General features: G+C 32.8%; 2 long non-coding RNA genes across 2 annotated transcripts; one reads left to right on the top strand and one right to left on the bottom strand.

Annotated features, from left to right (window-relative positions):
- Positions 1–5863: 5863 nt before the first annotated feature.
- LOC132721513 (uncharacterized) lies at positions 5864–13320 on the bottom strand. Its single transcript, XR_009624474.1, has 2 exons — positions 13260–13320; positions 5864–7038 (listed from the first exon to the last, which is right to left on the bottom strand). It is a non-coding gene; the product is annotated as an uncharacterized LOC132721513 (long non-coding RNA).
- On the top strand, positions 10104–12079 carry LOC132721507 (uncharacterized). The gene is made up of 3 exons (XR_009624471.1): positions 10104–10466; positions 10604–10858; positions 11192–12079. It is a non-coding gene; the product is annotated as an uncharacterized LOC132721507 (long non-coding RNA).
- Positions 13321–21008: the final 7688 nt, after the last annotated feature.

Below are 21008 nucleotides of genomic sequence, written 5' to 3'. Positions count from 1 at the left end.
AGTTTTGCATGTAGCACTGCCTAGTGGATATCTATAAATGTTACGTACGTCATGCCCCTGGGGTTAAAATAATCCCACCTTTGTTTTAGTGGCGTTGCTTAGTTTACATATACTTAAATAATAAATCATCTTCTCTGGGTTAGATATTTAGATGAAGCATCATCTTGTAGGCCAGTAAGACACTTAGGCCATTAAGATGATCTTCTAGACCCCTTGACACTCCTACCACTTTTTAGCTCGACTTTTCTATGAAAAGGGGAGCTATCCTACTCGCCCCGGCGTCGGCGTCCGGCGTTAGCGTTAGTGCGTTGGGCGTCACACCTTGGTTAAGTTTTTCGTACCACCCCACTTTATTTCAGAAGTATTACAAGTATGGCTTTGAAACTTACCATACTTGTTCACCATTATAACCTCCATCTACAGACAAGAGTACATAACTCTGTCAAGGTTTTTGACAGAATTATGGCCCTTTTTTGACTTAGAAAGTGTATTGAGCTTGGTTAAGTTTTTTGTACCACCTCACTTTATTTCAAAACCATTGGAGGTATTGCTTTTTGAAACTGACCATACTTTTTTTACCATCACGACCTTCATCAAAACAGACAAGAGGACTAACTTCTGTCAAGGTTTTTGACAGAATTATGCCCCTTTTTGACTTAGAAAATACATTGAATATGGGTAAAATCCACTTATTGCCTTAACCCTTTGAGATATTGCTTTGAAACTTTTAATGCTATTTCACATCATTACCCCCATCTGTACGCTAAGAGAAGGTAAATCTGTCAGGGATTTGTTTTAAAAAATTAAGGCCTTTTATCGACTTAGAATCTTGGTTAAGTTTTTTGTACCAGTCAACTTTTTGACTGAACTGGTTGAGATATTAAATTGAAAGTTGGAATACTTGTTTACCCATCATGGTCCAAACATGGGCAGGAGAAGGTAATTCTGTTAAGGATTTTATTTGAATTATGGCCCTTTTTTGACTTAGAAACTCAGTTAAAAATTTTCATTCTTGTCCACTTGTTGACTAACCATTTGAGATATTACTTTGGAAGTTGGAGTTCTTATGTGCCATCATGAGACCTATCTGTAAGCAAGAGAAGATAACTCTGTGAAAATGTTTTCTTGATTTGTACTTAGAAATTCCTAGTTAAAGTCTTGTGTGCCCTTAACTGTCAAGTTTTGTTTTATAGGCAAGCAACTAAAAAAGTCGAGCGCGGATGTCCTTCTGACAGCTCTTGTTTAATGACTTTCCACCCCTAGTGGCTAAGACTTTCCGACTTTCTTTAAATTGTTTACGTCTACTGAATGTGATGGACGCCTGTTTTATAAAAGAAACACCTATAAAGTAGCACTCCTCAAGGCCTTGTGTTCATTAAGAAAAGATCAGCATAGGATCAAGTTTATCCAGGGGGGGGGGGGGGGGGGGGGGGGGGGGGGGGGGGGGGGTGATTTTATTTTCATTGTTTTATGTTACTTAGATTAATTGTGTTTTGCTAGATTTTAAATGGTAAATTTTTCAAAATGTAAAAAATGCTGTTTCGCAAAGAAACCAAACAATTGGTTTGATTAAAAATCAACATTAAACAAAACAAATACCAAATATTCGGATCAAAATAAAGATCAATTTTAGGAATCAGGATCAATATTTGGATCAACTGTAAATGCCGCTCATCTTGCAGAAAAAACAATAAATTTTTGATTAACTTGCCATTAACTTTGCAAAGTCCAGTTTAAATTTTCAAATTAATATTAATAATCTATGAGGATAAACAATGAAGAAATTATTAAAGTTTTTAGATTTGATCCTGAATCTTGATCCTGATCCTTAAATCTTTGTAAACACGGGGCCAAAAGATAAGAGAAACAAATACCGGCTTGCTAATATATTAAAATATCACTTATAAATGATCATAGTTTAACATTTTTGCCCTGAAAACAATTAGTTAGCTTTTCTGCCAAATGGGATATGCCCTTCTTTTTTACAATTTAACTACGGAATTTATTCGTCTTGGTTTCTGTTTAGTACCAGGACAATATCGCGGCTTTGTGCACCGGAACGCACAGAATTCGAGATTGTATCAACATAGAGGGAAACAAATAAACTGCTTTCGTTTTGATATTTGTAGTAATTGCTGCACCTCAAAAAATTATAATTTATTAATTTATAACCATATCGATTTAAACCTTTATGAAAGAACATTAATATTCTACACCGAGCGTACCGGATTCCGGGATTTTTTCCGAACCACTGTTGTGACACGTCAAAATGTTTGAATGGGAATTAACTTTTCGTAATTATATCTGGCTACGCAGTAGATAATGCAAAGAAGGAAACACAATAATTATTAGTGACGCTTTTTGTCAAAATTCTTTCTTCAATTTAAGATGTCAGTATAATAGATTTACACATTAAACCTAACCAGACCAGTATAAAAAAATTTAACCTTTTACTTGATTTTTTTTTTTTCATTTTATCATCTTGAGTCCAGGGGCTTTAAACAAGATCTACTCCTTAATTATTTTGAAACTCTATTGCAATGATCCTTGAATAAGATTTCTATAACAAGCATGGCCACAGTTTTTGTATGTTGATCAATTTTGGCGCGCCATAACTAAAAATAGAAATTTTAAATATAGATTTTTCAAGGTACTCTATAACTTATTGCTCAAATTATTAGGTTTCGTTCTTACTGAGCAAGATGGTGGTTACAGCTAAATATAATGATAATATCACACACAACAATCTAACTACAGAATGTTTGTTTATGCTCAACATGCGCTTAAAGAGGTACATATATGATTGTGATAACATTTTTTTCATACCCCATACCCCACGTTTTTAGGTATTTACCGCTTTAGTGTCAACCCAGAATTACTGTCTTTTTTGGTGGCATAACTTGGATATCAGCTCTCGTTAAATGCCTTTAAAGTGTGATTAAATGCAGTAATTCGTTAGCGATATTGTATCCCGTGCACATCACATAGTAAGTGTGCCTACGACTTAGTTAACGTGCAATTCACTTAATGACTCGTGCACACAACTTAGTATCTTGGCGGCGCACGCACTTTATTATTTATGCGCTGACTCAGTAACACGTGTGCACGAGATAAAAGGGAAAAATTTTATTGTAACCTCTCGTGCACACGCGGTATTTCTCTTTGAACTTTAAAGTTATATATACTTAAGAAACCTTACATACTTTGGTCATATTCATGGGGGAGATTTCTCTCCTTTACTGTAGTCCGAGTAATATTGATTAGTCTAGAGTGCTGTCTTCAACAATATAGAATAGATTAGAAAGGCTAAATGTATAAACGGATGTTTAATCATAATTTTGATAAAATTTTAATTTATTTAAAAATCAATACAAGTATCATGTTAAGAAAATATATTATATACATTCTTAGACTATTAAAATTTATTAGATTATTTGTTTGTTGGTAAATGAGTTTAATACATGTGATAGTTGGAACAGTTGAATACCACGCGCTCACTGGGTTAAAGGTTAAGATCACAAGGGCATTGACTTTTCTGTCTTCATTTTGGTCATGGATGTTTGATCAAGAACATTAGGGTGATCCGCTATTGATTACGATTTTTAAAATAATCCACATATTAATTAAAAAAAAAAAAATTTCAGTAAATGAAAATAATTTTTGTTAAATGGAGTTTACCATAAAGATATACTGTCTAGAATAAATATTATAAAACATTTTTTCTGAATTTAAAATTCAATTTTGTCTCAACAGCAATGTAAACTGTATTATTAGTGTATTGCGCAATATTCATTTCTAATAACTCTAAGTCAGAAAAATCAGGCTGGAAATGAAGAACTTTAAAAGAATGTATTGAAACTGGTTCTTGAACATTTTCTAACTTTGAAATATCTGGGTAGATTTTGCTTATATTTTTTCAAAGTCAGTAAAATCTGAGTGAAAATATTTTCAAAGTGCAAATATTCCTGCCTCCACCCTGACTTTTACCAAAATGAAGACGGTGTCAGGGTAGAAAATACTTGAATTCCCATGTGAGATTTATTGAAAAATTCAGGGGTCCATGTCTATTTCACCCTGATTTTGCCAATTCTGGTTCAAAACAGGCCTGAATCGGTCCTGTTTTTCATAAAAGCCATGCTGATTTTTCGTACAGGAAGTCACTGGGTGACAAGGCCAAGGTCACGGGGTTTTTTTACAACTATAAGCTAGTCTGCTCAAATGCTTAAAAATTGCTTGTTCACAGTGAGTGTATTGATTTTAGACTTTTTTCCACATTTGAAGCATATAATTATGTTCTCATATATTCATCATAAAACACCACCAGGCAAAGCTGTATGGATAGGGTGGGGGTATTCAAGTCATGCAGTCAAAGGCAAAGGTCACTTTGATCTTTGCTACTAAAATCATGTAGATATACATCACTTAGCAATGCACTGGCTTACTAACCTCAGATTTGACAGGGAGGTTTTCCTCAAGCTCTAAATGACCACTGTTGATGCTGCCAAAGCGGTTTACGGGGATACTTACGCCATGGAATGGCAGTTCTAGTTGTAATTGATTCAAATGGACCTGTACCATACTAGTAACATATTTGTAGTATATCCACAGCAGTTGTTTATCTTCTTAGGGTTGCTTTTTAAGTCACATCGAAACCTTAAATGTCATATGGCGAGTTTTCTGCTTTACAGGTACATTGGACCTCGAGTGTCCGTGTGTGCATTATTTCAGGCACAAGCGGGCACCTTAGTAGAATCATCGACGTATCAAAAGCTACCCTTGCAGAAATTACTGGTAATTTACCAGGATTTTACTAGGATTTTACTGGGAAATCCCAGGAATATTTACAGGGATAATTCCTAGGAAATGCAAGGAAATCTGAGGAATTTCCAGTTACTGGCTGGCGGTAATTGGAACGACTGAAAACTACTGGTAATAACTAGAAAAAAATGTGAATCCAGGAATGCCTTAGATTGACTTGTACTGGATATCCTAATTACTGAGAATGACCTGCCCACGGTATTTGGAACATTTTTCTAGTCCATCCCAGGCATTTCAAAGACCTATGATAATAGCAGTAACTCCTGGTATTTTTATAATCTTAGGAATGACTGAGAATGACTTGCCCACGGTATTTGGAACATTTTTTCTAGTAATTCCTTGGCATTTCAAAGAACTTGGATATCCAGACGTTCTGTATTTCCATGATCTAAGGAATGGCTGGAATAGCCTAGGATTGCATTGTACTGGAAATTCCTAGCAACTGCCCGTATGACTGGACCACAGCTGAATTACTGTTACTAGGGCCACCAAAGGATCATTATGATTAAAATCAAATAATCAGTTTTGTAGAAGATATCATTACAAGAAATTGCTGACAATAATAATAATAATAATAAAGACTTTATTTAAAGAATTTTTTCAACACAGTAATCAATGAAAATAAAAAAGATACAAAGAAAATGTGGCAAAATTTAAAACACCTATCAGGGAAAAATACTAATACTCAAACTCAATTCATTAACGATGAAAATGGAGAACCAATCACTGATCCTGCTGAAAGCGCAACAAAATTTAATGAATTCTTCACAAGTATTTTTAAAAGGGCACCTACTGTCAAAAACTATCCCGAATCATATAAAACTAGACTAAGAGATCATAATTCAAATTGTTTCAAAACTGACCAATTGTTTCGAATTCCTCCAATATCTGAAAAATTTGTGAGGAACGTGCTTGAAACTCTAGACTAATACAAGATGCCATTGGACACAGGGCAATCACATTACTTCACATAAGCACATTACACTGATGTGAACTAAAATGTGCACTTTTAAATCCAGTTAAATGACAAGCAGTTCAACATCAGTCATAAGCAAACTATTAAATTTAATAAAAAGCATGATTGCATATGAAACAAAGTATTTTCCTTACAGTTTAATTGTTTTTGTATTGTTTAGACACACTTCTTTAGATATATCATTGTAGTTACTGGAATGCAATGAGCTTTGGCAATAACACTTGACTTAAGATTCCTTTTTTAAAATAGTGTAACATGTGACACCTCTTTGAATTTAGCACTAAAAGTTAAAACATTATAATACTTGACTAGGTCACTCCTAGATTTTAATTTGCTTTTCATCATTTTCTTAACTGATTGAATGAGGGACATCACTTAAACAGTCTAAGAAATGTCACTGAAACAGTACAAAACATGACGCAAGAAACCTCCAGTATTACATGCAACTCCTACATTTTCTATTGCTGTCTTCTGAAATGAGTAAATCCTTGCTGTAAGATCCAATTTTTGCCGGTTTAATAATTTTCTTGTCATCAAATCTTTAATCCAGTGAATTGATGATCTCTGGTAATCAAATGAAATGTTGATCTTTGGTAATCCAACGACTTCTTTGCATTTTCACAGATATATACACACAACAGATAGGAAGCTCTAAAAATAGATAATAGTCAGATTCAGACCCACAATCCTTTGCAGGCTTCGGTGATAATTGGGTTTTCCCGATAGTCTCCAATTTTCGCACTCTCGTTAAACTTGGACGATATCCATGAATTATTGTTTACATACCCCTACATAGATTTTCATCAGAGAAATATTTGTATAGAAAAGTGTGTATAGTACCTTTTACGATAAATAACTATTGCTTCTTATTTAAGCAAAAAAATGTTTCATCTTCCTCCGGGAATTCAATATGACGGTGTTTTGGCTATTTTTACCCAGGATGCATCAAATCTCTGAAAATCCCCGACATATGATAACTTATAAGAACACAATTCTGCCACAATTCTGAACACAATACTGAATTTAACTGTGTGACATCACAGTTTCTTCTCCATGTATATTTAGCTCCATGGCATTTTGTACAACTTGCCCTCTTTCAATTAACTGAAGAATTTATGACAGTTTCTATATCAAAAGTTTTTGACCCGTTTTATAGATTTAAGCTCTCACTCTCCTCAGCTTTGAACATCATCCACGAGTAAGTTGAACTCCTCCCTTTGTGGCCTTGTGGTACCAATTCTTATCTGAAATCAAACAAATACATTTCTCTACATATGGAAATATACCAAGATATTTGAATACGAAATAAATACAAATCACTTGGCAGGACGTGAAGTGAATGCACACTTGGTTCAAGCGAGTAAAATCATTGAAAACTTGACAAAATGGTTTCTGTGTCTTAAATATTTACAAAACTCTCACATATATTTTCAGGTAAGTGGGTTTGTATGTTATTTGATTTTCTTTTTAAATGGCCATTCATGAAGGAAGTGTTTATGACACACTCTGTTCTGGGCTCAGATTTGTAGCTTTTGGTTATATACAAAGCTATTGAAGTTATAAACTGGTCATGTACATATTTTGAAATTTGATAAGTGAAAATCCAGGGCGGTTTTTATGCTCATTTATTCACATATGTAAGTTTTGAAGTTCACCAAAAAAGGCAAACTTAAATGAAAATATACTGTGTACAGAGTATTTTTTTATTATTATTTATTATCATTGTTATTCCTGTAATTTAGTGATGTTGATCATTATTTCTGTAAAGTTGGTTGATTCTAACTCAAGCACTCAAGGAACAAATAACACAACATAATGAAACGGTTTTTACAAAGTCAAGGGAAATAACTCTACAAATACGGGATAAATCCACAAGCGGAACCCAAGGTACACAACTAGTCATATGCTGACCGACCTTCCCGTAAGGCTTAATGACTAGGTCAAATCCTTTTTGATTTACATGCGACAAGTTGAAAATTGCAAAAAATTTCTAAGTCAAGGTCAATAACTCTGAAAGATAATAAATCCACACGAAAATATCCAGTGCACAACTTCACATGCTGATCAACATTTCTGCAAAGTTTCATGACTCTATGTCAAACCCATTTTGAGTTACATGCAACAAGTTGAAAATTGCAAAATTTTACTAAGTCAAGGGCAATAACTCTAAAAATACTATATAAATCCAGACAAAAATACCCAGGTGCACAACTACACATGCTGATCAACATTCCTGTAAAGTTTCATGACTCTAGGTCAAATACTTTTTGAGTTACATCCGACACAAAAGAGAACAGACGGACAAGGGTAAATCTAAATGTTCGCCACTAAAGTGGGGCCACAAAAATATCTTGTTCAAGCGTGTTCAACCACTACACGCCCTGCCCCCTAATACAATAACAGATTACAGTCATCGATTTAAGCACTCGTCCGGTGGCCCATGACCAGTGTAAATTTTAAGAGAATTAAGTTAAATATATAGTAGAATAAATTCAAAACTGGAATTCGGACAAGTATATTCAAAAATCTTAAATTCAATGACTGAGATTAAGGCAATGTATTCAGGTTAGTGCTTAAAGTATGACAGTCACTGTTTGTGCTATTTTTGTTCTTTGCAAATCATCATGTGGGATTTATTTTAATGGACCAGTATTCAGATTCTCTAGTATAGGCTTAGGCAGTGTCAAAGACAAACCATTTTAGCTAGGCTGTCACCTGGGACTGGACCACTGACCGAATAAATTTTGGTGGCCTTGACAACTTTTTAGTGGTCCAATAATTCCTATACATGCACAGAAATCTAGAGATTAAATCACACTCAAACACACACATACAAATCAAAAACAAACAGAAAACATGATTGGGTAAAGTCAAAAATAATGAGGCCAAACATTTAAAGGCTACCCAGATTAATATTTTAATAGTTGTGTATATTGTTATAAGTGCTAAATATAGCATCTATCAGTGTTGTAAAATATGCCAAGTTTCAGGGACATACACGCTACAAGTGAAAAGGATACAAGGAAGACATTACCCTAAAATGTCAGGAGTGTAACACTTTTAGTGTGACATTTTACACAAATGATGATTCTCTATTCCTGATACAGAAAAACAGTTTCTTAAATGACAATTTTTGTCACTTATGTTATATATCTCTTATGCTCTCGCAATTGCTTTTTCTTATTTTCTTTGTAAAATGTAGGTATCCCACTTGGTTATCCAGTCACTAAAGTCAGTCGTTGTAAAAATAAAATGTACTTTAAAAAAAGCATGGTTTGTACTAACAGTAAAGTTTTCTGCTTATATCTTGTTATTAAAAGCTTTTCCTTGCTTCTAAAATTTTGACCATTGTATATAGTTAAGAATATAAATTCTTTTTTTTCTATGCTATAAATGTTATTGACTCGATTTCGATTCAAAATAATGACACTGCTCAGTGTCAGGAGTGTAACATCTTGTACTTTTACTGATTTCCTTATTGCATATAAGGTGTTATATTAATATGTTCTTTCTTTTTCAAAAACATGAGTCCAAGTGATGTCAGCAGTGACATTAGTTCAAGTTAACTAAATCATGCACTTTCTGTACATGATCATCAGTGATGTCAGGAGTGTAACACTATTTTTGCCATCTTTTAACCTTGTAACGATTTCATGAATATACCATATAAATTTCGTATCTAAATATGATTCTTGCCACTATTCATAAGGAAAAGTAATAAAGTATTTGTTTTTTTGTTTTTTTTTAAGAAACCACAATGCTTAAGTTCTGTTTTTAGTATATTTACTTAAATACCATCATTTCCTAAATGTCTACTATTGACAAGTATAATCATTGAAATTTAATGATAGTACACTAAAGAAATTACTGAGAAATTAAAATCATGTATATACTCTTTGCAGAACAAAGCATTTATATACAATTATTGAAGATTAAGTATGCAATATGAGTAAAATACAGTATGTGAGAATAGTGAAAAGTGTTACACTCCTGACATTTTTTTTCTTTTTCGGCAATTGTAGTTAACTTTGTTTTATTTTCAGCAGACTAATAAACAATTGAAGTAGATATAAAAAAAACACTATAAAACTCATGTAAACAAATATATATGCCAATTAGTATGATGAGATTTGACATTATTTCTAAACACAGTAACAAAGTCAATAACAATAAAGACATACAGTAATTTTTTTTTCATCTATGATAATTACTGTTAATTCTGCAATCATTTTTGTTATCACATTTTTTTGAATGCAGTTCCTGCATATTCAATTTTCAGTTATTGTAGTCCTTAGTCTTTTAAAATACTAACCATTTGAATTCTGCCAAAACACTGCATTTTTGCTCTGTTTTTTGCTTAATACCTAACCTTAATAAAGTAGTAGCTAGTAATACTAACAATTGTGAGAGAGAGACTAACCTGAGAGGTGTGCTTACAGACAGCATTGAGTCTTATATATATAACAACTCAACAGAGCATAAAAATGAAACTCTAAGCGAGTTTGAAAATAAAATTCGCAGAAAAGGTTGGAAGATTCCAGGTACTACTCCTGATGACGGCAATTGTTTCTTTTGGGCCAGCAGTGATCAGTTACATGCCCTTGGGATGACTCAACAAAGTCACACTCAGTTGAGAAGCAAAGTAATTCATCACATGCAAAACTTACCAGAGGTATTTATCAAGCTTAGTTTTAAAGTCATGCCTGAAATTCATTTAATTATTAATTTTTTTATTTAAAAAACTTGTAATTTTATATTTTTAAATCATAGGTTTAATAAAAAAATACAATTTACAATTTTATTTTTCAGACTGACAAATTGGAATTAGAGCAAATCTTGGCAAGTGACTTAACCAAATATATAGAAAATATGTCAAAGAATGGAACCTTAGATACAGACCATGTGTGTTTACAGAATATGTGCAAAGCCCTGTCTTGCAAGATAAATGTGTTCATGGGGATACTCCTAACATAACCATTGGAGATGGAGACAGTTCCCTACCAACATTGTTGATGGTAACATTCCAGAAATAGAACATTATGTTAGCTTGCAGCGTTTAAATAGGTAAGACAAAATAAATATCTTATATATATAGAAGGATAAATTAAGCATGTTTCTGTTCTTTGTCAGATGAATTTCAACCAATAATTTTAGAAATGTATCTTTTAAAGACACAGTTAGTATAAACCTTTCAATTATCATATTGCATATTTAACCCTGAAGATTTTGTAGCTGTAGCTGTCAAGTCAAACAGAAGAACATATCTGTACATTGCTGGGTCATGTTGTTTTTTGTATACTTTTCATTAGTTTCCTCAGTAATTTTATGACCTAATTTTAGAACTTGAAATGTGATTGTTTTCTTTTCATTTAATTATATTAACTACTTATTGAATAGGTAATATCACAGGCAGATGATGACATCCAAGTTAGGTACCTTAAAGCAAGTGGAGGTGCTGACGAGTACAATTGGCCAGCCAAGGAGGATGTGTCCTGGCAGTCCTTGGAAGATATTGTTCAGACAATTAAAATGACAATTCTTCTTTCTGGGCGCGGAATACCGCTTCAATTTTTAACTTGAATGACTTAAGATCATAGAAATCATATATTTTCAAATTAACAGTTCAAAGTGCACATCTTGTGTCAGGAGTGTAACACAGTTTGAACAGTTCATGTTAAAGTTTGTACTTTATGTAGTTTAAATTTGTAGCTTCTTTTTATCTTTTTATTTAAATAAATGTTCTCTTAAACCAGCATGGTTTTCTACCAGGGGTAGAAAGCAAGTAGAACATATATAAAAAAGAAAATGTTTACACTCAGATGGTTCACATATATATAGTAAAGGTTTGAAAAAGGTCACTTATTTTTTAACAAAGTGTTTTTAAAAAGGCAAGATAAACAAAAAGGAACAATTAACATAGAAAACTTATACTTGTCTTAAGTATTTCATTAAAAAATATTTTAAATCAATATTTTAAGATATTAAGTCTCTTGCCTGAATGTGTCAGGAGTGTAACACTCAAATGTTAAAGTGAAATTGTGCATTTTTTTGTGAAATAGATTCTTCATGGTCATTTTAATATTAAATTCCTATTGGTTAGGAACAGAAGCTTAATTAATGTTTATAACCTTTATTTCCATTTATTTTCTAATTGTTTACATGTTAGAAACTTGTTTGTGGTTTTAAGTGTAACTTCATATCTATGCTCTAAGAATTATTCTCAAATGTAATAACCTATCAGTATGTTTTCAAAAATCAGTCGTGTTCTGTACATGTGTTTCTTATGTTATTTTTACCTCCAATCTTTCTGTAAAGAACTATTATCATTTAAACAACTTATGCTAGTCATGTCAGGAGTGTAACGCTTTTTTATAAAATACAAGTTAAATTTGACTGCTTATTTTTTTTTTTTGAGAGGTTGAAATATTTGGAAACTTTATTTTACATCAAAGCAATTATTAATACATACTTACAACTACTTTTTTATTTCTCTGCCAAATTTTCTCCAACTTTAGAAAAACTTGATGTTCTTACATTAAAGAAAATCAGACTTTAGTAACAAAACAATAGCATTTTTTTTTTTCTGTTGTAAAAACTACTGGTAAAAAAATGGTATATTTTTTATCCCTACATCACTACTGTTACTAAAATATAACAACACATATGATTTAATTAACATTGGGAAGTATAGTGACACAATTTTATAAAGCATTGGTTTTGTTAATTTTTGTTAATAAGTTGAAATAAAATGTTGATTTATACAATTTGTGTTGTGTTAGATAAAATCCAATTACTCGGCATTAAACAGCAATCAATATCACATGGTTTTAGGTGAAAAATAAGTAGAAATATGAAATTTCAATTTTGACCCTATTTTCAAATTTTTGCCTCATTATTTTTGACTTTACCCGATTTCTGTTTCAAATAAATTTTTGGAGGTATCTTATTGTGATTTAAAAATACAGTCAGTAATGTGTTATTTTAAAATACAGACATGATGTAGGCTTATTGAACATTACCTTTTCTTGTTGATCTTGTTTATCATATTCTAATATATAACTAGATCAAAACAATATTTTAAACTTTTAGAGGGCATAAGCAAATAATTTCCTGCAGGGAAGCACAACCATCTTCAACGATGCTTTGTTTTTTTATTCATTATTATTATATCTTTCCTGTTCAACAAAGAAATAAATAAAAACAGGTCGCGAAAATATGTGACAAATGTCCGTTTACGCATTTTTTCCAGTAAGGTTTAAGTATCTTAACTGTAACTAGGAATAAGCTGGAAATACAATTATTATTTCTATTGTTACAGTCGGCAAATTGTTACAAAATAATGCTTTTAGAAGTGAAGATTAAGAAAGGTCATTAAAATAATCTCTAGACTCTTCATTTTTTCTAGGGGTCATAAACACGCCGGCTCTGTTTGGGAAAAAATCAGTGCATTTATGATAATACTCACAGTGAATTTCACCGATTGCAGCTTTGAAGGTCTTCTTCTGATAATTTGCTTAAGCTATTTCACATTCCTCGTTGTATGTCTTTATTGGGGAGACGATATCAGTTCACTGTTGATAAGAGACGAAGTGTCTGCCGTCTTTGAATAGATTGCGCGCACAATAAACCTGTGTTCTACGTAATAAACATGTGTACTACGTCAGTAACATGTGCTTGATTCGCAAAATTTCGTGTACTTCTGTTGTTTTTTCCGTCAATACAATGACTGAATAATTTCAATTATATCGTTGAATTTTATTTCAAAAATCTATTATTTTAAGCCCAACAAGCGCTTGAATTTCATACAATGCTACAGTAGTTTCCAAAACAATTGTGTTGCTACGTCATCAGTATACGTATCCAATACGTCATGAAATTATGCTCGTCTTGGTTAGCGTAAATATACGGATATTGCTCGAGTATAATCGTAAAGGTTCGCTGGTTAAGTAAAGACTAAGTTATCATCGTTAATATCCGTCAGCATTCTTTAATTCAGGACTCTCGATTGACGCGGGGATTCGGGTTTTGACTCGTGAAAATTTGGAAATGCACAAATATGACACCTGAAAAAATCTGCACAAGAGTCAATTTGCCACTTTGGATTTTCAACTATGCAATAATTATCACCTTAAATCCACCCCTAATTAGATCTACATATGTTCAAATCACACTCCATAAAAATGTCAACAGGCAGTATAATGTATAAAGTGGTTTATACACACAGCCTGTGCACTGAAGCATGACATCAGTGGATGCAATTTGACAGCGCTAAAAATAGCTCTACACAACTGATAAAAATTACATACTTCAGATGTCAATTATTGATTTTTTTAAGGTTTATAATAATACGTCTTTGATTTACTTGGAGTGCCTGTACATTTGTTATTTCTTTTTGGATTATATACTCCTATTATCTATTAATTAAATGGCCAATGATAAAATTGTCAGAAATGCAGGTTGACCATTAAGGTCAATTGATTATTAAATTTCAATTAGAATCTAAATAATAATAGTAATCCTAGAAAAATATTATTAAATAGATCTAGATCAGTAGGCCCTATGTTGTTTTATTTAAAAAAAAACATTTTTATTTTCAATTTTATTGTCTTCCTTCTTTATCTACTTGTTTACTTTCAACAAAGAGAATTCCTAGTCTTTAGGAATTTATGTAAGATTCAAGGAATTTAGCACAGATGTTAAGGATTTTGTCCTACAAGATAAATTCTAAGTAATTCCTAAAGACTAGGAATTTTGCAAAATCTTAAGTCTTAGAAATCTCAGAAAATAAATTACAATTCCTAGTATAACTTAGAAATTGATGAGTTGTTTAAAAATTATCAGAAATGCCTAGTTCTCAGTAACTGGTATTTCCTAGGCCACACTAGAATAGCCAAGACTGGTTTTAACATTCTGGAATTTTCTAGGATCATAACTGGGAAATACTGGGACTTTTTAAATACCAGTATATATTTCTGCAAGGGTAGTTGAATAGCTTGTCTTGTGAAAGAATCCCAAGTGCCTGGCGGTATTCGAACTTTTTGGATGAACGGCAAGTGGCTCGAAGGCATACACTTAACAACACGGCCACAAGCTCCATATCCTGCAGTTGTTGCTTTATCTGATCTGTACTGTGGCAACATAACCGTAAGAGTTTGGGTCATAAATTGCATTTGGATCGTAGAAAAAATCGCATTCCATCAGTAACTTTAAGTACTTGGTTTAGTTGTTTGTTGGAATAGAGAAAATCTCAAATCTCAAATAGCAACTGAGTATATCGCTTCAAAGTATTGATGAAAGGCTCTTTGAACTTTTTGCATCAATTTTACACCTCAGAATTTGCGCAGCAACGATTCAACCAGATACGGTGGCACAAATGTGACTTGTATGTGTGTGTGTTTTTATCAATGTACTGTGCACGAGATACTATTTCGTGGTCACGAGTTACTAAGTCGTGGCCACGAGATAATTATATCCTGGTCACAAGATAGTATGTCGTGGCCACGAGATACTATGTTGTGGGCATGAGATAAATAAAAATCTGGAAACAAAGTGATCCCCCGGAAGCATTTATCACAACAAAATAACATGAAAAATGCAGACTCGGTATGATTGAGTCTATACATGAGGGATAATGAGTAAGTGCAACATCCCTCACGCCCCCTAGCACCGGCTTGAGCGGTACTCATTTCGCAACACTTGCTGGCATCAATGATCCCGAAGGACCAGAAAAATATAACAACACTGGAGTGAATTACGGGGCAACTTTTTACAGCTGCCACACAGCACTTGACACCTGCTGTTGTGAAGTATAAAAATCTAGAAACAAAGTGATCCCCGGAAGCATTAATCACAATCAACATATGTATGAAAAATACAGACTCTCTTTGATTTAGTCTGCACAGGAGGGATAATGAATAAGTGCAACATCCCACACGCCACCTAGCACTGGCTTGAGCGGTACTCATTTTTCAACACTTAATAGTGCTGGCATCAATGATCCCGAAATACCAGCAAAATATAACAACACAGAAGTGAAGTACGGGAAACTTTTTTACAGCTGCCACACAGCACTTGACACCTGCTATTGTGAAGTATAAAAATCTTGAAACAAAGTGATCCCCTCGGAATTAAACAAAACAAAAAATTACATGAAAAATCGGTTTTGATTGAGTCTGCACAGGAGGGATAATGAATAAGTGCAACATCCCTCACGCCCCCAAGCACCGGCTATATAGCACTAGGAAAATTAATATAAATCTCTTGTAATCTGATTGTTTTTTTTATCTCGTGCGCACAACTTAATTATCTGTTCCAACGACTTAATAACTCGTGGCCACGACATAGTATCTCGTTCCCTCGACTTAATTATCTCATGCCTACGACTAAGTAACTCGTGGCCACGAGTAAGTAGCTTAGCTCGTGGCCACGACAGTGTCTCGTGCTCATGAGATAAATAAAACACACACACTTTACCTTTGTGTCACTGTAACCAGATTATATACGGCCGAGATTCTTTCTAAAACATATTTCATGTTTCAAAAAAAAAAAAAGATTATTATGGAACGCCATAGCCGCCTCCTATATACATACATGTATTCTAAAGTGATAATATGTTATGATTTTGCTAATTTATGATGTCGTAATGGTCGTATGGTGATATATTTATCGTTATATGGTGCTGTCGTTTGAATAGATGATGCTATCGTTTTCATATATCGGTTTGATAGATGGTGATGTTATAAAAGCGTATGTTGCTGTCATTTTATAGACGGTGCTGCGACTTAAATAATAGATGGTGATGTCGTTTCAATATATGGTGATTGCCATTTTGAAAGATGGTGATGGAGTTTGGAACCATATATTGTGATGGTTCTGCTTTATGGTGCTATGGTGTTTTTAGATCTAATGCTGTTGTTTCGGTGAATGGTGAGGTCATTTTGAACCATATACATGATAACAGAACAATATATGAAAATCACAGCACAAATCTAACAAAATAAAATCACTATATACCAAAATTATCAAAATGATAGCATAACCGATTAAGACCAGAATTCCATTTCTCGGAACCATATCACCATTTATCAAAATGACATCGCCATTTATCAAAATCACAGCACAGTATATGAAAAGAGAGCACCATATACTATAATGACAAGCAACATCTATCTAAACAACATCACCAACTTCAAAAGCAACAGTAATTATTATTTATCATAATCACGGCACCATTTAACTAAAAGATGCCACCACTTTAGAAATGTGTATATACTCGGTTCCTATGATATCACGGGTTCTATGATATCACGGTATTAACATGTTATGCAACTACTAGTAAAAGTAATATATGACATAGCCCAGCAAATTATGCGCTTGAGGGCTTTTTATTATATAGACGATGGCTGCCCTTCATAAATTCCAATATCTGTGAAATATCAATTTGTAAAGGCGCTCGCTCGGTCTTGCTGTCGAATTATTCAGATTACAAATGACAATGCTATTATTTTCAAAACTGTCACATAAAACTACACAGCATCTGCCAATAAATTCAATTTTGTAAATAATAAATATTCGGGGAGAAAAACTTTTTGATTAAAATCTCCATATTTGACTACCATATCCCTTAATTATTACTATGTAATAATCTAATATACTGGCATATCATCTATTCGTATAGCTTGAATTTTATAGTCAGTTAACTGTTGGAAGTTTTCCACATCTTAATTCGAAGATTTTGACCCATCTGTCCTTTTATACTTGCATTTTTGGGGAAGACCGTCATGCCATAGTAACCTCTGAAATCACCCAAAATGGCAATAGCAACTTGTCAATCTTCGGATAAGGACACAGAACGGATGCTTTATTTCGTTCTATCTTACACTAAAAACTAAACATGTAACAATTAGTATTTTTTTAATGCTCGGAGTTTTTGACAAACTTCTTTCCAATATTCGAAGTAAAATAGAGAGAAATAAGAATCCCTAAAGAAAGCCCAACACGGCAAAATTGAAAATGTTGCAGGCCCCCTAGCACTAGCTTAAGTAAAAGTCCACCTAAACTATGTGAATTCATAGAAACAAATGCAAACAATACATTATTTATATATTTATTATTATGATTGTAGAAACCGAAAGTACAAAATGCCAACCTGTTGACATTTAGTCGGATTTGTTTAAATTGTACCCCAGTGGGAATTTTGAAATTCAAAATGGTTGTTATACATATTTTCAATCATTATTGTACCGAAACAAACTATATTTTTCTTTGGATGTCAAAATAGAGAGAATATGAAGATAACACTCTCTGTTTCTGTTTACATCTGAAACAACGTGGTATACCTGTCCCTAGATTTGCCACTTAAATGCCACCCTTTTTTATGGTGTAGTATTTAGACAATTTTCCACCAATAATGCCACCGAAATGCCACCAAAACGCCACCCAAATCATGAAAATGGTGAAAAATTTGAGCAGGACTGATGCTATATAATTTTCCAGTTAATTCCACCTTTTTTACGCTTTAAATGCCACCAATGAGTGGAAAGTTGGTGGAGTATTTAGACAAACTTTCACCATTATGTCACCTGAGGGTGGCAAACTCATTTTCCACTACATGCCACTTGTTTCCACTAATTGCCACCATCATGGTGGAAAGATGGTGGAGTATTTAGACGAATTTCCACCATTATGCCACCATTGAGTGGCAAACTCATTTTCCACCAAATGCCACTTATTTCCACCTTTTGCCACCATTAGGGTGGAAAGTTGGTGGAGTATTTAGACACTTTTCCACCATTTTTCCACTAAATGCCACCTATTTTCACCCTTTCAGAAAATTTCCACCTTGTGGGTGGCAATAGCTGGAAACTGCTTAAAAGTCACCCTGTACCCTTAAAGAGAAACAAACGATTTTAAAAATAATCCTTTTTAATGTCTCCATATATAATAATTGTCTCAAAAAATAGCAACACATTAGTCCATTTTATTATCTTCAGTTTATCTTTCTATTCCTGGACGGTTTGAGGAGGTGCAGAATCACCCTATGGATTTCAGTCCTTTGGGTTGTCAGCCACTTTTTCAGCGCACAATCTAAAACAAAAAAATATTATGAATAATTGTTACAATAATGAAAAACATTAGCTTACATTATTTTTTACATGACTATTGGATATTTCTATATTCAAGTTGAGTGCATAGATATGATTAAAACCTTAACAAAACAGCATTGCAGACATGGAAGAATCAAACTTTTCTTATTTATTAATACTCCAAGGCAGAAAATATATGCAGAATCAAAAATGATATTTTCATTCAGTTCATTAGTTACCTTTCAAGAACTTAAGTTTTGCCTTGTGTGCACCAGCAGGTCTGGCGTCAGACTCTCTGTTCCATTTCCTCATACCAAACAATGAGCAGCCTTTAATCTCTTCTATATTGAATAGCATTCTGAAGAGCCTTGTTGTACCTTTCTCATTTGCTGCATAGTGCCTCAGTTCTGCCATCACTTAGTCCTAAAATATAATTATCAATATCCAATAAGTAAAGACAGAAAATGAAACACGGTATATGTATACAACTCCAAAATTTTATATTAAGAAAGAAATAAAGAAATACAACACGTCACCATCAGTACAGGTTAAGTAATTTAATAATCTTCCAGTTTCAGTTCTTAACGAACCTTCATCAGGATAAATATTTGACAAAATTTTCAAACTTAGGTGTACAAAAACTCTAAAATTTGTAAAACTAAACATTAATGCAAATTTAAGTGTCATTAAGAGTTTGAATAAAAGTAAGTTTGTAAATAGTGCATAATAGCTATATTTATTAAGAACTGAAAAGTGTCTTATTGGGTACTGTGACACTTCTTTCTTATCAATTCTAAAATAACTTTGAATTAACAAGATACCTTTGTAAAGCCACTGAAGAACAAGTGTGTTGCTCCAGGCTGCTCCTCATTGCTTTGTGTCTGCAAAATAATAATTCTTATTTAAAGATGTTTCTGTTATGAACTGTCATTCTCCTAACAGCTTGTTACTCTAGACTGTCTAGTTATGGTTATATATCTACTGCACCATGAAAGCTGAATTACAACAATGAAGGAATGAAGCTTACTAATAAAACAGTTACTGTTGATCTGCTTCACATGCGACACACAAGGAAAAATGTTTATTAGCATGAAAGTTGTTGTAATAGGAACCTGGTTATCTATAGTTTGATTGATGTAATATTGTACAAAATTAATGATTATTTTGTACTTACTGATTAATTTCTATAATTATTTTCTCAAACTTAAAATTTCTAACATACTGTATTTATGAAATGATGAAGCTCTTCCTACATTCTTTATAAAAATCCTACATTCTTTATATGTAAATGCAGCTTTCTTTTTTAGTAAAGTTACAAACATAACAAATTTAAAACATAATTTTATACATTATACCACTTCATATTTTTAATGTTAAAAAAATTAATAGTTTCTGCAAAAATTATTATAATTGTTATATGTAAAAGTTGCTTACCTGAAACTTTGACTTAAAATGATTCTGCTGTTTATCTTCTTGTCTAATGTTATAATCTACACATTCACACTTCAGCTAAAACTTTTCATTTCTATTTGCCACACTTATAAGACTTTTAATGTATTCTTTGAGAAATCAAAAATATGCACCTTTACATTTTAAACAAAATAATATCTCCAGAATTGCTACAACACCAATCATTTGCTTTGTGTTTGCAAGCTTTAACTGACCTCAATTCCTTTGAATTCAAACTTTACAACCGTACAACTGGAAAGTTCCATTATAATTTTAAACTGAGAGGGATTATTCAAAAACCATAGCACCCATCATTTTATTTTTTACATTCATTTAAATGTATAAAACTATGTCTAATACCTAAATAGATTGAGTAGAAATTAAGTTTTTGAAAGATAATTTAGCATGCTATTTTAACACAGATTCTACATATAACATGTATAATGTTGCCTCTCCCAAAATAATCAAATGGAACACAGTCTGGTCAGCTTGAGTAAACTATTAACCCCCATGAAGAGATTACTAGATAAGAGGGCAGTAGTTTATCAGATCTGTGTGTTAAATCTTAGAGGATGCAGTATTTACTTGCTAGTATTTACTTATCCTGATTATAAGAAATTATCAGACATTATTACTAATTACTTTTCACACAATTATTTTTACAATAGATTTAAAGCCCA

The sequence above is a fragment of the Ruditapes philippinarum genome, unplaced genomic scaffold (genome assembly GCF_026571515.1).
Source record: "Ruditapes philippinarum isolate M1 unplaced genomic scaffold, ASM2657151v2 ctg14591_1_1_1_1, whole genome shotgun sequence".
In the NCBI taxonomy this organism is placed as follows: domain Eukaryota; kingdom Metazoa; phylum Mollusca; class Bivalvia; order Venerida; family Veneridae; genus Ruditapes; species Ruditapes philippinarum.
This window is presented reverse-complemented; position numbering and strand designations above follow the sequence as displayed.